The sequence below is a fragment of the Schistocerca serialis genome, chromosome 1, assembly GCF_023864345.2.
Source record: "Schistocerca serialis cubense isolate TAMUIC-IGC-003099 chromosome 1, iqSchSeri2.2, whole genome shotgun sequence".
Classification (NCBI taxonomy): Eukaryota; Metazoa; Arthropoda; class Insecta; order Orthoptera; family Acrididae; genus Schistocerca; species Schistocerca serialis.
In genome coordinates this window covers 959,756,692-959,771,170 of record NC_064638.1, presented here as the reverse complement: position 1 = coordinate 959,771,170, position 14,479 = coordinate 959,756,692, and positions in this window count along the sequence as shown.

Genomic DNA, 14,479 nt, shown 5'->3' with positions numbered 1-14,479 from the left:
AAAACTGTAAGATTTGAAAATGAAAACTTTGCTTACCTAATGCAGCCAGCCATCATCCACTTCCCTCGCATCAACAATGCTGTCTGAAGCTTAACAACTGAATAACCATCATTGTTAATAAGTTCTGCAAACTTCTGCCATTTTCTGGCAACAGTGAACTAGCTAAACCAGCTGGGGTCTTTGAAGACCCCAAGTGCCCATTTTCATTGATTCCTAAACTAAGTCATCATAAATTAAAGAAATAGTTAAGTAATGGTATTTATGCATTATAGTCATTTAGATAATAACTACGAGAGAGATGTCAGGGGCCATGAACATTTCAGGTCCAGTAAACAATGAAGTGCAAGAAGTGTAAGCGGTATGGAGTCTCAAATGACCCCCACGTGCCCAGCGGAGGGTTAAACGCCTCCATGTGCAGTCGCCGTACTCGAAACATAAAAAGAAGCAAAATCGTGACGCATCGGACCACACCACACGTCTCCAGTCGGCTATTGTTCAGTTTCTGTGATATATTGTCCACCTACATTCACTAACAATAACAACCCCTGTCGTATTTGAAAACAGTTGTCACTGACGAGGCGTGACATTCGTCCCTATTCATTGATGATAATGATGTAAGTGCAGCCAATATTTACTCCCTGTTACAAGGCTTTATTTCCTGTAGAAACGTCGGACAATATGTGTTGATACACCAACAAATCAGGGAACTTCGTTTGCACTGCGATTATGGGTACATCCAAAGACGATAGCTTTTTTCTGCCACTATGCCACGTCTCTACGTCGATCCATCTCACTGCAATTCCATTCAATCGACTGTCAGATACACAACTCTTCATTGTAGTGACTTACGTGAGGGTCACATAATACCAATTCTTCACCGTCTACGGCGTTCCAAAGTACTCTTTCGATGGAATAACACAATAAACACAATATTGAATACATTCTACAATACCAATGTATTTCACTAACCGGGTTTCGGCTTACAAGGTCATTATCAGACTCTCACTGTCGTTGTCAAAAAGGGTACGGTATTCGTGAATTACATTGAAAGAGATGTTAAACATCGAGAGATAGGTACGAACACAGAGCAACTGTCACAAGTGCCATCTTTGACAATGCAGCGGTGTGATATAATTAAAAATGTTAAATTCAAACAGGAAGTAAATATAAAGGAAATAAACCAGAAAACAATGTTAAAAGTAAGCCGGCCGGGGTGACCGAGCGGTTCAAGGCGCTACAGTCTGGAACAGTGCGACCGCTACGGTCGCAGGTTCGAATCCTGCCTCGGGCATGGATGTGTGTGGTGTCCTTAGGTTAGTTAGGTTTAAGTAGTTCTAAGTTCTAGGGAACTGATGACCTCAGAATTTAAGTCCCTTAGTGCCCAGAGCCATTTGAAGCATTTGTTAAAAGTAAATAAACAATGCCTATACAACCATTTAAATTAAATAAACAATCGCATAAAATAAAATTAATGCCAGATAAGGGTTGACCGTATCTTGGTCGGTGTGAGACATCTCTGGCCCCAACGTACAGTTTTTCAACTGTCACAAACATGACGGAAAGTTCAGCAGCAGCTACTACCCCAGATGATAAGCAATCAACCGTCGTCCTGAACGACGGAAGCAGACTTTCGGATTATAGGGAATCTGTACAAACATGTTCGGTGGTATCGAAGACCCTGGAAAAGAAAAGGTACAAATGACGGAACATTTTCGCTACTTTCAACGCAAACTCCATTGTTAAGACTGAAGAACTGAAACAAGTAACTGATGACTTGTCCCGATATCAGATACTGATCGCGGCAATTCAGCAAACAAGACGCACCAACGAACGTTACTTCAAGTCCCAAGGTTATGGAATCTTCGAAGGCAAGGCTTACAAACATGTAACAAAAACCATTCCACACGGAGACAGCGTTTATTGTCAGCTGGAAGATTTTGGACTCGGTTATGGACTTCACCTACCCTAACACTACTCTGCTGTTTCTTTTAGGTCTGAAAATAGAATTTACGCAATTGTGAACGTACATGCGCCAATCATTCAGGTGAATAAGATGGACGTGGAACGAATAGATGCATTCTGGTACTTGATAAACACACCATCATTCTGCTTGGAGATTTCATTGCCCAGTTTGATGAGGAAAGGTAATATCAGAAAATTATTGGGAACTACTCAGTTCACTGGCGAACCAACCGCATTGGAGAGAGATTAGTGGAGGTATTCAGAGCATACAGTCTCGTTCTAAAGTCAACTGCTTTCAAATACCTGCCTAGAAAATTTAAGACCTGGACGCTCCAAACTCCAGCCTCGATGAATTGCAAATTGACCATGTCGCCATTGCTCAGAAAGCGAAACGAGAGATCCAGAACGTAAAGATTGTGACAAATGCCAGTCTAGACTCGGATGACTTCCTTTCGAGGGTAAAAGTTAGACTAATTCCAAGCAATACCAAGAAGATTACTCCCCGAAAAAATTATAAGTTCGACAAAGACAAACTAAGGAGCAACCAATAATCCCAAATTGAAAACTTTAAATCAGGAAAACTATAAACAAGTGCAAGAGGTTATAGTCAGACCAGCTAAGGAGACTGTCTCCCCACTCACGAAATAAAGAAAGAATGTTTGGTGGGAAAAGTAATGTGATGCAGCCGTACAACTAAAACAGATTGCATGACAGAAATGGAACGGAAGAAAAATGAAGCTAACAGGGTAAACTTTCTAAAGGCATTTCATAAGAATCAACTGGTAAAGACTGAACAAGACTTAAAACAAGACGTGACTTCTGTAAGACCTTCTAGCATAATCTGAACAAATACAACCATCCGAACCTAAAGTTCAAAGATTCTAAAGAGAAACTAGCGCCGAAGGTAACTGCTAATTCTAGCAAGTTATTTTGATTGTTTCTTCAGCTGTGAGGCACCACAGAATGCATTCGTTTATGAAAACAGTCCAAACATCTAACCAGACTCGTCTCCACCTTCGAAGGCAGCAATCAGGAAGATCATCCAAAGCACTAAAAAACAACAATGCACCGGATGAACATCAAATAATTACTGAGCTGTGGCAGCATGCAGGGGATAAGGCAATCGGTAAACTGATTGAGTTATTCGAGAGATTTGCAAAGCGCAAAACATCCACGTGGATGGATCTCTGCCGTAATTCATCCATCACATAAGAAGGAGGACAGACCAGACGTGAACTACTGCGTTTCTTTCTTCTCAACAACTTACAAGATCCTCTCAAAAGCTCTACAGTTAGACTGGAACAATGATATATGGTTGGAACACAACGTCGTTGTTACAGGTAGCCTGCGAAGACCGGTTCATAGATGTTAGCCACTGACGGAATCGGGTATACGTTTGTAGTTAACCCCCTCAGCGGGATTTAAGGCCTGAAGATGGTGTACTGAAGTACCGAAACTGATAGCTATATAATAAATAACATCATAAGGACGGCTGTAGGTGTTCCATTTTATTGCCGCGCGGGATAGCCGCGCCTCCTTGAAGCGTCGTGTCAAGGTTCGCGCGTCTCACTCCGACGGAGGTTCGTTCCCACCGTCGGGCATGAGTGTGTGTGTTGTCCTTAGCGTAAGTTAGTTTAAGTTATATTAAGTAGTGTGCAAGCCTAGGGACCGATGGCCTCAGCAGCTTGGTCCCATAGAAACTTACCATTTTTTCATTTAGTTACGGAAGTGAAAGACTGGAAGTGCCTCAAACTACCAATTAAAATGATGGACATACAAAAACTGGACCCTAGTTGACCGAAACAAAGAAAGAAGACGAAGACAAGACAAGAGTAATGACGAATACCCAGAAGAGGCGTTATGGAAAGTGATACAGAAACCAAGTAAAAGATAGATGCTATTTTGTCGAAAACTAACATTTTTGAGACCGCACCAGTGTACAAAATACACACAGTCCAGTTACATTAATGTGACCACCGCCTATGTTCGTCGTCGACGCGCAGTAACCACTCACAGACGGCAGGTGGCAGCACTAGCAATGAAGGTTATATAAAGAGTGTCAGGGGGACGCTGATAACAGTACAGTCATTATCGCAATGTGGAAAAGGTATGATTTTTCAGACGTCGAAAAGGGCATGATCCTTGGCTTTCAGGACAAGTGTGAAAGCATTTCCGAAACGGTTAAGCTTGTAAACTGTTTGTGTGCCGCCGCGGTTAAAGTATATCATGCTTGGCAAAACGGCGCTGTCCAACACCGGTGGCAAGGCGACTGTGGTGCACCAAGGACCGTTGATGACAGGGGTGAAGCTTCAGAAAGCCTGCAACAGTTGTTGGAATGGTCCGGGTCGGAGGAGGGAACGTAATGGTCTGAGGCATGTTTTCGTGGTATTAACTTGGTGAATAGTCTTTCTGAAAAGCACACTGAATCAACACAGGTACGCATCTATCCTTGGGGACAATGCCTATCCTTACATGCAGTTTGTTTGGCCGTAGCATGATGGCACCTATCACTAGGACAATGCAACGTGTCACACACACAAGATGAGTTTACAGTACTTCCCTGGACACCAAAGTCGCCGGATTTAAACCCAATGGAGAATCTTTTGGACCTCCTCTACCGGGCTGTTCGTCTCATGGATCCTCAATTGAGAAACCTAGCGCAGCTGACCATGGCATTGGAACCAGAAAGGCTGCACATCCTTGTGGGTACCTTCCAGAACCTCATTGACCCTCTTCCTGCACGTCTCGCAGTTGTCCGCGCTGCAAAAGTTGGTTATTCTGGATTTTGATAGCTGGTCACATCAGTGTGAGTGGACAGTCTAGGTTGATTCTGTCAAAGAAGAGGACAGCAACCAGCCACTATAGATTTGCTTACGTTTATAGCACCGTAGTTAGTTTCGAACTGACAAGTTCATCTTAAGACGGCTGTTCACATCAACATGCACATTTGTTGAAGTTTACACAAGTTTTTGGCTCGCTATTTCCCCTGGTGGTGAAATACTCCTGGAATGCTGGTGCCCCAAGATTTTTTTTAAATCTACTTAAAAGCGTAACTATCCTTCGAAACGATCGAACCCAGCGGAAACAAATAAAACCATAACTATTTAGTCTTAAATACAGAATATTCTAATACAGGGCTTCCCAACCTGTAGTCCGCGGACCCCTTAGGGGTCCGCCGGCTCTTTCTAGGGGGTCCGCGGCCACCTTTCACCAAATCGTGTAAAATAATGAGTAAAGTTATTGAGTAAAAATGTGAAAATCAAATTCATCACAATTTTTTTTTCGTGAGAAAAATATGTGTACTTTTACTTCAGGTCGTATCCGCAAGCAGCCTTTGCGTTTCCTAAGTGAGAACGTATACACAGTTTAGTGCCGGAGAATGCGGCTTCTCTGATCGACTGTTTCGCAACAATACGGGGATCGATTGTGCGTCGGCTCACGGAGCTAGATGCGCTGAAACCTTTTACGCAAGCGCGGAGCGAGCTTTGTCGACCAATCGCAGTGCTCGCTGGCACGTATGTGACCCCAGGCATCATTAAATGTTAAACTTGCTTTGTCAGTGCGCTACCTATTTCATAAGTCGATTTTTGACCAGTTTATTACTTCTAACATGGATCGGTGGCTGAAGTCAGGATCATTGAAGAATGGTGCAGTTTCTCCATCGCCTTCACAACAAGGGAAGTTTCCAGTTGAAATGAATGAGGAGGGAGGACGACCAAAGGAAGACTTTACATACATTTGAAGATTTTTCTTCGGATTTCACGAAAAACCACACACACACGCACACACGACTGTTACGAAATATGCATGCTCCTTGGACAACAGTAGCCAAATAGCGGAAGTGAACAGACGATAAGCGGCAGCTTGTCAACAGCGAACAGATTAGACGTGACGTTGATTGCTCTTGGAGGAAGACAGCTCCATCGTGTGAAATTTCAATTACCAAGTAATTTTAATCAGGCTATAGTGTGTTGAACAAAGGGAGTAAATCCACTAGTAAGTGTCTGGATGCAGTGGGAATTCAAATTGGATCGTTAATTTCAAGCTGTTTTCATTCATCTCTAAACCAAAGGCTATTGATTCTACAGGGAGGGGGGGTGGGGGGAAGGGGGGGGGTGGAGTCATTGGGACCATGGCACTTGCATTAAGAAGCTTTCAGTTCCCATGGGTTTCACTCTGAAATTTAAAGTTACTGTGCTCTTGACTGACTAGGGGTCCGCCATGGATTTTCGACTGAAGAAGGGGTCCGCCGGCTGAAAAGGTTGGGAAGCCCTGTTCTAATACATCGTTATGAGTAAACAAGACAGGTGCTGACGCATCTACTTAGGTCTGAAGATGATCCGAAGTGATCTAAACATATAATCTAATTAAAAATGTGTAACTGAGACCGAATAATAAATTAGAATTATCATAGACATTGAGGTGCGTTTACTTATTTAATATTAAGTTAGAACTCTGGGCTAGATGATTGTAGATTTCCAGGGCATCCAACAGACGACATTTTTAGTCTTTTTTGCTAAATGGAGGACATAGGACTGCGGCTGATAGCTGTGTCTGCTAAGTGTAGCCATCTTCTGAGTAGAAAGAGCACACAGATTTTACTGAATTCCTTGAAATAAGACAGCTTTGTTTGCAAATTGTTTTTATCTATTTATTGGCAATGATGCATTTCGCTCATGTGGGCATAGGTTGGGGATTATACAAGAAATTCATTACCGGTTGCTATACCAGGTGTCCAGTATGGACTGGAACCAATGTTATTGCAATTTATTTTACCACGGAGTAGTGAAAGTGCCAGAACCAAGGTTTTCAGATGTAAAGATTTTTTATTAAAACACGAATATTAAAAGCATTGAAAAACAGAAAGAAACGTGAATGATGCAAATGAAAACCTGATGCAGTGATGATGAATATGTGAATGTAGAGTCCCAGTTGAAACTGTGAACGAGGCGAACTTGTCGGGTCTGGTTAGAGTTATATTCTCGCTGAAGCTGCGCCATTGTCATCTCTCGGTCAGGCATAGTTACCGAGTGTATGTAGCTACTACTTGGACTTTGGGGGACCGAGAAGGAATAAGAAAGCAAGGGACCAAGGGTTAGGCCAGGGATTATACAAGAAGAAAAGTGGAGATCAGGACTTGAGGAAATTGTGATGGCTGAGTCTCTTTAGAGTACGGGATATATTTGGGTTAGAGTTGCAGTTTTTAATGTCAGAGGTTACGGTTTATGAGATGTGAAATTATGGGTCAGATCAAAATTAGAAAAATTAATGCTCTGTAGAATAATTTTTTTGGGAGGGTGTTGTAGGCAGCATTAATTGGTATGATGATGATATATTCGTCTAAGTTTCTCGTTGTTAGAGGGTGCGAGTTAGTGTCGGTGGTAAGTCTTTTCTGGGAACTTTTTTGGGACAGGGTCCTTGAGGATGTTGTTTTGTTGGTATATGTGGCAACGATGTATTTTACCTGAAATGTGGTCAGTCTGTTGAAATGGTGAAGACAATGTAGTCCAACATAGGGTGCGTCTGGTGGAGCTAACATTTGTGCGACTGCAGGTGACTCTGTGATAGTCTACTGCTATCTGATGTCTTCGAGTAGTGGCGATGATGGCAGTGAAACTATAGCGCATACTGGTATCTCAGCAGCTACTTGTTGAGAATGAAGCCGCTAAGGAGAAGTCTACTTAGCTCATATTAGTGGCAGGTTACGTGTGAAACGTAAAGTTTGGGACTCATGTGAGTGTTGATAACTGCTGATTTTGTGGCGACAGGAAGATACGTATATAATCTTGGGGACGAGGTGTGACAAAAGAAGCTCCGAACAGTAAGATACAAGACGTGACAACGAATATTATAGGGGATAAAACAGGTGTGTCGGTTAACTCTTGGTAAGTAGTGAAGGTAGCTAGCTGAATATAGTAGGCAATAACTGATAACGTACGTAGGAAAATGTAGATGTGTTTTATACTTGAAAGTATTTTCCAGTCGAATTATAAATGGAGAGTCAATGAATATTAAGTCTTAGAGATATGTTTGTATAAGCGCTGCAGCCATCAAGATTAGGCATTAAAGAGAAAAGGTTACGGTGATTCTAGTCGAGTTTGCTGAATCCAAAATATATATAGTGCTCAGTGTGGTGTCATCGGAAGTGGTATGATAAGCTGAGATCAGAAATATAAGCGGAATTTGCACAGGAGATGATTTGTTTCAGTGTTCTGTAAAGTTCTTGTCGAGCCGGCCGTTGTGGCCGTGCGGTTCTAGGCTCTTCAGTCCGGAACCGCGCTGGTGCTACGGTCGCAGGTTCGAATCCTGCCTCGGGCATGGGTGTGTGTGATGTCCTTAGGTTAGTTAGGTCTAAGCAGTTCTAAGTCCAGGGGACTGATGATCTCAGATGTTAAGTCCCACAGTGCTCAGAGTCATTTGAACCATTTTTCTTCTTCTTGTCGAGCTCTAAACAACATTTTGCAGGGCAGGCGATCTAAGATGTGTTTGTGTGAAGTCGTTAAGAACGTGACTGAAGTGAGTCGCTGTGTGCTGTGTGCAGCTGCAGTGCTGCGCCGCGGTGGGCCCCGGGGACTACCACGCGGTGGATCCGACGCGGCTGCCCACGTCGTGCTGCGTGCCGGCCGGCCCGCACCAGGGCCACTGCGAGGCGGTGTTCCAGCGCGGGTGCGCGCAGCCGCTGGCCGACGCCCTGGGGGACCTCGCTGCCACCTCCGCCGCCGTCACGGGCGCCGCCGCTGCTGCCACGGTCAGCCTGATTACCCTGCAGCGCAGCCTCATTTCGTTTCTCGTGCGTAAAAGCATACGATCTGAACAACGCTCTTCTCTCCCTACTAGATCAGTCCCATCCGTGCCAGTAGGAGTACAAATTACTTTCTGGACCGAAATTGACCTTGAACGTGGTCATTAACCTTCAAGGTAATCACGTGATCATCACATGATCATGGAGGTCGTGCGTGACGTCATCAGTGATCTTGAATTCATGACATCATTCAACAGAATCAATCACTCAATAACTGGAAATGAAAAACGCCCCCCCCCCACCTCCAAGTTCCTGCCCTCCCTCTCTCTCTATCTCCAGCCAATCACAGTGCAGTATTAAACATCCAAGATGGCGGACATAGCCCAATTGCACTAATAAAAAATTAAAAACACCCTCTTCCACTCTCCCATACTCCTACCTCCAGTTAATCTTAGCACATTATTAGGAATTCAAGTTGGTGGAAATAGCCCAATTATCTTAATGGTAAATTTAAAATCCTATTGTCTCATCTTTCCAACCAACCAGAGAGTAATACTAAGGCGATGTGTAAAAAAATGTCAAATTACATTAAACATAAACTTTCCCCTCCCTCCTCCCTCTCTTCAATCAAACATGGTGTAGTATTAGAAATAGTGCTCACTGACAGATGAAGTTTATTATGCTAATTTCTAGATACAAATATAGTCGTCAAATTAATGACTAAAACGTAACAGTCAGCTCTGAAGGAAGTATTCCAGTGCTATTTCCATGTGCAAATAGTTACAAATAACATGATAAACTGACAGTTGACATCAGAAGTTAGACCTAGGGAATTGCTGTCGTAAAAATAATCTGACCAGCGTTATACCTGCACAAAACACATATTAGTTAAAATACAACACAAAACAGACAAGCACACAAGCAAATTGTCAGTCTGAATATAGTTAATGGTGCCTATTCTTGATGGAAGTCTCAATACACCTTCAGATTAATTATTTCCACATTTATACTGTTCTCAAGCACAATTTTAAGATGGGCAAAGATAATGTATCACTCGAAAAATGTAACAGTTGACAATTACTGCTATTATTACAGATGCATCAGACCCACTGGAGATTATGTACAATAACAACTTTCGACTCAATTTGCAACTAGAACTATAGTGCCAAGGCTCTCTAAACCGTTTATAGACTTCATTTCCTGTAATCAACTATTACCCCTTAGACTGCTACAGACATGCTGTTTGTATTTCCTCGCTGTACTGCTCGCCTAATGCTGCTACCTCTGCTGATAGACGGCATTCTGGACGCTATGAAATAATTATCTTTCAATTTTAAGAAAACTATTAGGTAAAAATATTATTTTTTCCAATCTTAAAGTGTGATACTTTCGCTCGATAACAGACTATATTTCTGTCCCTTATTCCTAACAGTTCCCCCCCCAATGAACCATGGACCTTGCCGTTGGTGGGGAGGCTTGCGTGCCTCAGCGATACAGATAGCCGTACCGTAGGTGCAACCACAACGGAGGGGTATCTGTTGAGAGGCCAGACAAACGTGTGGTTCCTGAAGAGGGGCAGCAGCCTTTTCAGTAGTTGCAAGGGCAACAGTCTGGATGATCGACTGATCTGGCCTTGTAACAATAACCAAAACGGCCTTGCTGTGCTGGTACTGCGAACGGCTGAAAGCAAGGGGAAACTACAGCCGTAATTTTTCCCGAGGGCATGCAGCTTTACTGTATGATTACATGATGATGGCGTCCTCTTGGGTAAAATATTCCGGAGGTAAAATAGTCCCCCATTCGGATCTCCGGGCGGGGTCTACTCAAGAGGACGTCGTTATCAGGAGAAAGAAAACTGGCATTCTACGGATCGGAGCGTGGAATGTCAGATCCCTTAATCGGGCAGGTAGGTTAGAAAATTTAAAAAGGGAAATGGATAGGTTGAAGTTAGATATAGTGGGAATTAGTGAAGTTCGGTGGCAGGAGGAACAAGACTTCTGGTCAGGTGACTACAGGGTTATAAACACAAAATCAAATAGGGGTAATGCAGGAGTAGGTTTAATAATGAATAGGAAAATAGGAATGCGGGTAAGCTACTACAAACAGCATAGTGAACGCATTATTGTGGCCAAGATAGATACGAAGCCCACACCTACTACAGTAGTACAAGTTTATATGCCAACTAGCTCTGCAGATGACGAAGAAATTGAAGAAATGTATGATGAAATAAAAGAAATTATTCAGATTGTGAAGGGAGACGAAAATTTAATAGTCATGGGTGACTGGAATTCGAGTGTAGGAAAAGGGAGAGAAGGAAACATAGTAGGTGAATATGGATTGGGGGACAGAAATGAAAGAGGAAGCCACCTGGTAGAATTTTGCACAGAGCACAACATAATCATAACTAACACTTGGTTTAAGAATCATGAAAGAAGGTTGTACACATGGAAGAACCCTGGAGATACTAAAAGGTATCAGATAGATTATATAATGGTAAGACAGAGATTTAGGAACCAGGTTTTAAATTGTAAGACATTTCCAGGGACAGATGTGGACTCTGACCACAATCTATTGGTTATGACCTGTAGATTAAAACTGAAGAAACTGCAAAAAGGTGGGAATTTAAGGAGATGGGACCTGGATAAACTAAAAGAACCAGAGGTTGTACAGAGATTCAGGAAGAGCATAAGGGAGCAATTGACAGGAATGGGGGAAATAAATACAGTAGAAGAAGAATGGGTAGCTTTGAGGGATGAAGTAGTGAAGGCAGCAGAGGATCAAGTAGGTAAAAAGACGAGGGCTAGTAGAAATCCTTGGGTAACAGAAGAAATATTGAATTTAATTGATGAAAGGAGAAAATATAAAAATGCAGTAAGTGAAACAGGCAAAAAGGAATACAAACGTCTCAAAAATGAGATCGAAAGGAAGTGCAAAATGGCTAAGCAGGGATGGCTAGAGGACAAATGTAAGGATGTAGAGGCCTATCTCACTAGGGGTAAGATAGATACCGCCTACAGGAAAATTAAAGAGACCTTTGGAGATAAGAGAACGACTTGTACGAATATCAAGAGCTCATATGGAAACCCAGTTCTAAGCAAAGAAGGGAAAGCAGAAAGGTGGAAGGAGTATATAGAGGGTCTATACAAGGGCGATGTACTTGAGGACAATATTATGGAAATGGAAGAGGATGTAGATGAAGATGAAATCGGAGATATGATACTGCGTGAAGACTTTGACAGAGCACTGAAAGACCTGAGTCGAAGCAAAGCCCCCGGAGTAGACAATATTCCATTGGAACTACTGACGGCCGTGGGAGAGCCAGTCCTGACAAAACTCTACCATCTGGTGAGGAAGATGTATGAGACAGGCGAAATACATAACATAAACTTTCCCCTCCCTCCTCCCTCTCTTCAATCAAACATGGTGTAGTATTAGAAATAGTGCTCACTGACAGATGAAGTTTATTATGCTAATTTCTAGATACAAATATAGTCGTCAAATTAATGACTAAAACGTAACAGTCAGCTCTGAAGGAAGTATTCCAGTGCTATTTCCATGTGCAAATAGTTACAAATAACATGATAAACTGACAGTTGACATCAGAAGTTAGACCTAGGGAATTGCTGTCGTAAAAATAATCTGACCAGCGTTATACCTGCACAAAACACATATTAGTTAAAATACAACACAAAACAGACAAGCACACAAGCAAATTGTCAGTCTGAATATAGTTAATGTCGCCTATTCTTGATGGAAGTCTCAATACACCTTCAGATTAATTATTTCCACATTTATACTGTTCTCAAGCACAATTTTAAGATGGGCAAAGATAATGTATCACTCGAAAAATGTAACAGTTGACAATTACTGCTATTATTACAGATGCATCACACCCACTGGAGATTATGTACAATAACAACTTTCGACTCAATTTGCAACTAGAACTATAGTGCCAAGGCTCTCTAAACCGTTTATAGACTTCATTTCCTGTAATCAACTATTACCCCTTATACTGCTACAGACATGCTGTCTGTATTTCCTCGCTGTACTGCTCGCCTAATGCTGCTACCTCTGCTGATAGACGGCATTCTGGACGCTATGAAATAATTATCTTTCAATTTTAAGAAAACTATTAGGTAAAAATATTATTTTTTCCAATCTTAAAGTGTGATACTTTCGCTCGATAACAGACTATATTTCTGTCCCTTATTCCTAACAGTTCCCCCCCAATGAACCATGGACCTTGCCGTTGGTGGGGAGGCTTGCGTGCCTCAGCGATACAGATAGCCGTACCGTAGGTGCAACCACAACGGAGGGGTATCTGTTGAGAGGCCAGACAAACGTGTGGTTCCTGAAGAGGGGCAGCAGCCTTTTCAGTAGTTGCAAGGGCAACAGTCTGGATGATCGACTGATCTGGCCTTGTAACAATAACCAAAACGGCCTTGCTGTGCTGGTACTGCGAACGGCTGAAAGCAAGGGGAAACTACAGCCGTAATTTTTCCCGAGGGCATGCAGCTTTACTGTATGATTACATGATGATGGCGTCCTCTTGGGTAAAATATTCCGGAGGTAAAATAGTCCCCCATTCGGATCTCCGGGCGGGGTCTACTCAAGAGGACGTCGTTATCAGGAGAAAGAAAACTGGCGTTCTACGGATCGGAGCGTGGAATGTCAGATCCCTTAATCGGGCAGGTAGGTTAGAAAATTTAAAAAGGGAAATGGATAGGTTGAAGTTAGATATAGTGGGAATTAGTGAAGTTCGGTGGCAGGAGGAACAAGACTTCTGGTCAGGTGACTACAGGGTTATAAACACAAAATCAAATAGGGGTAATGCAGGAGTAGGTTTAATAATGAATAGGAAAATAGGAATGCGGGTAAGCTACTACAAACAGCATAGTGAACGCATTATTGTGGCCAAGATAGATACGAAGCCCACACCTACTACAGTAGTACAAGTTTATATGCCAACTAGCTCTGCAGATGACGAAGAAATTGAAGAAATGTATGATGAAATAAAAGAAATTATTCAGATTGTGAAGGGAGACGAAAATTTAATAGTCATGGGTGACTGGAATTCGAGTGTAGGAAAAGGGAGAGAAGGAAACATAGTAGGTGAATATGGATTGGGGGACAGAAATGAAAGAGGAAGCCGCCTGGTAGAATTTTGCACAGAGCACAACATAATCATAACTAACACTTGGTTTAAGAATCATGAAAGAAGGTTGTACACATGGAAGAACCCTGGAGATACTAAAAGGTATCAGATAGATTATATAATGGTAAGACAGAGATTTAGGAACCAGGTTTTAAATTGTAAGACATTTCCAGGGACAGATGTGGACTCTGACCACAATCTATTGGTTATGACCTGTAGATTAAAACTGAAGAAACTGCAAAAAGGTGGGAATTTAAGGAGATGGGACCTGGATAAACTAAAAGAACCAGAGGTTGTACAGAGATTCAGGGAGAGCATAAGGGAGCAATTGACAGGAATGGGGGAAATAAATACAGTAGAAGAAGAATGGGTAGCTTTGAGGGATGAAGTAGTGAAGGCAGCAGAGGATCAAGTAGGTAAAAAGACGAGGGCTAGTAGAAATCCTTGGGTAACAGAAGAAATATTGAATTTAATTGATGAAAGGAGAAAATATAAAAATGCAGTAAGTGAAACAGGCAAAAAGGAATACAAACGTCTCAAAAATGAGATCGAAAGGAAGTGCAAAATGGCTAAGCAGGGATGGCTAGAGGACTAATGTAAGGATGTAGAGGCCTATCTCA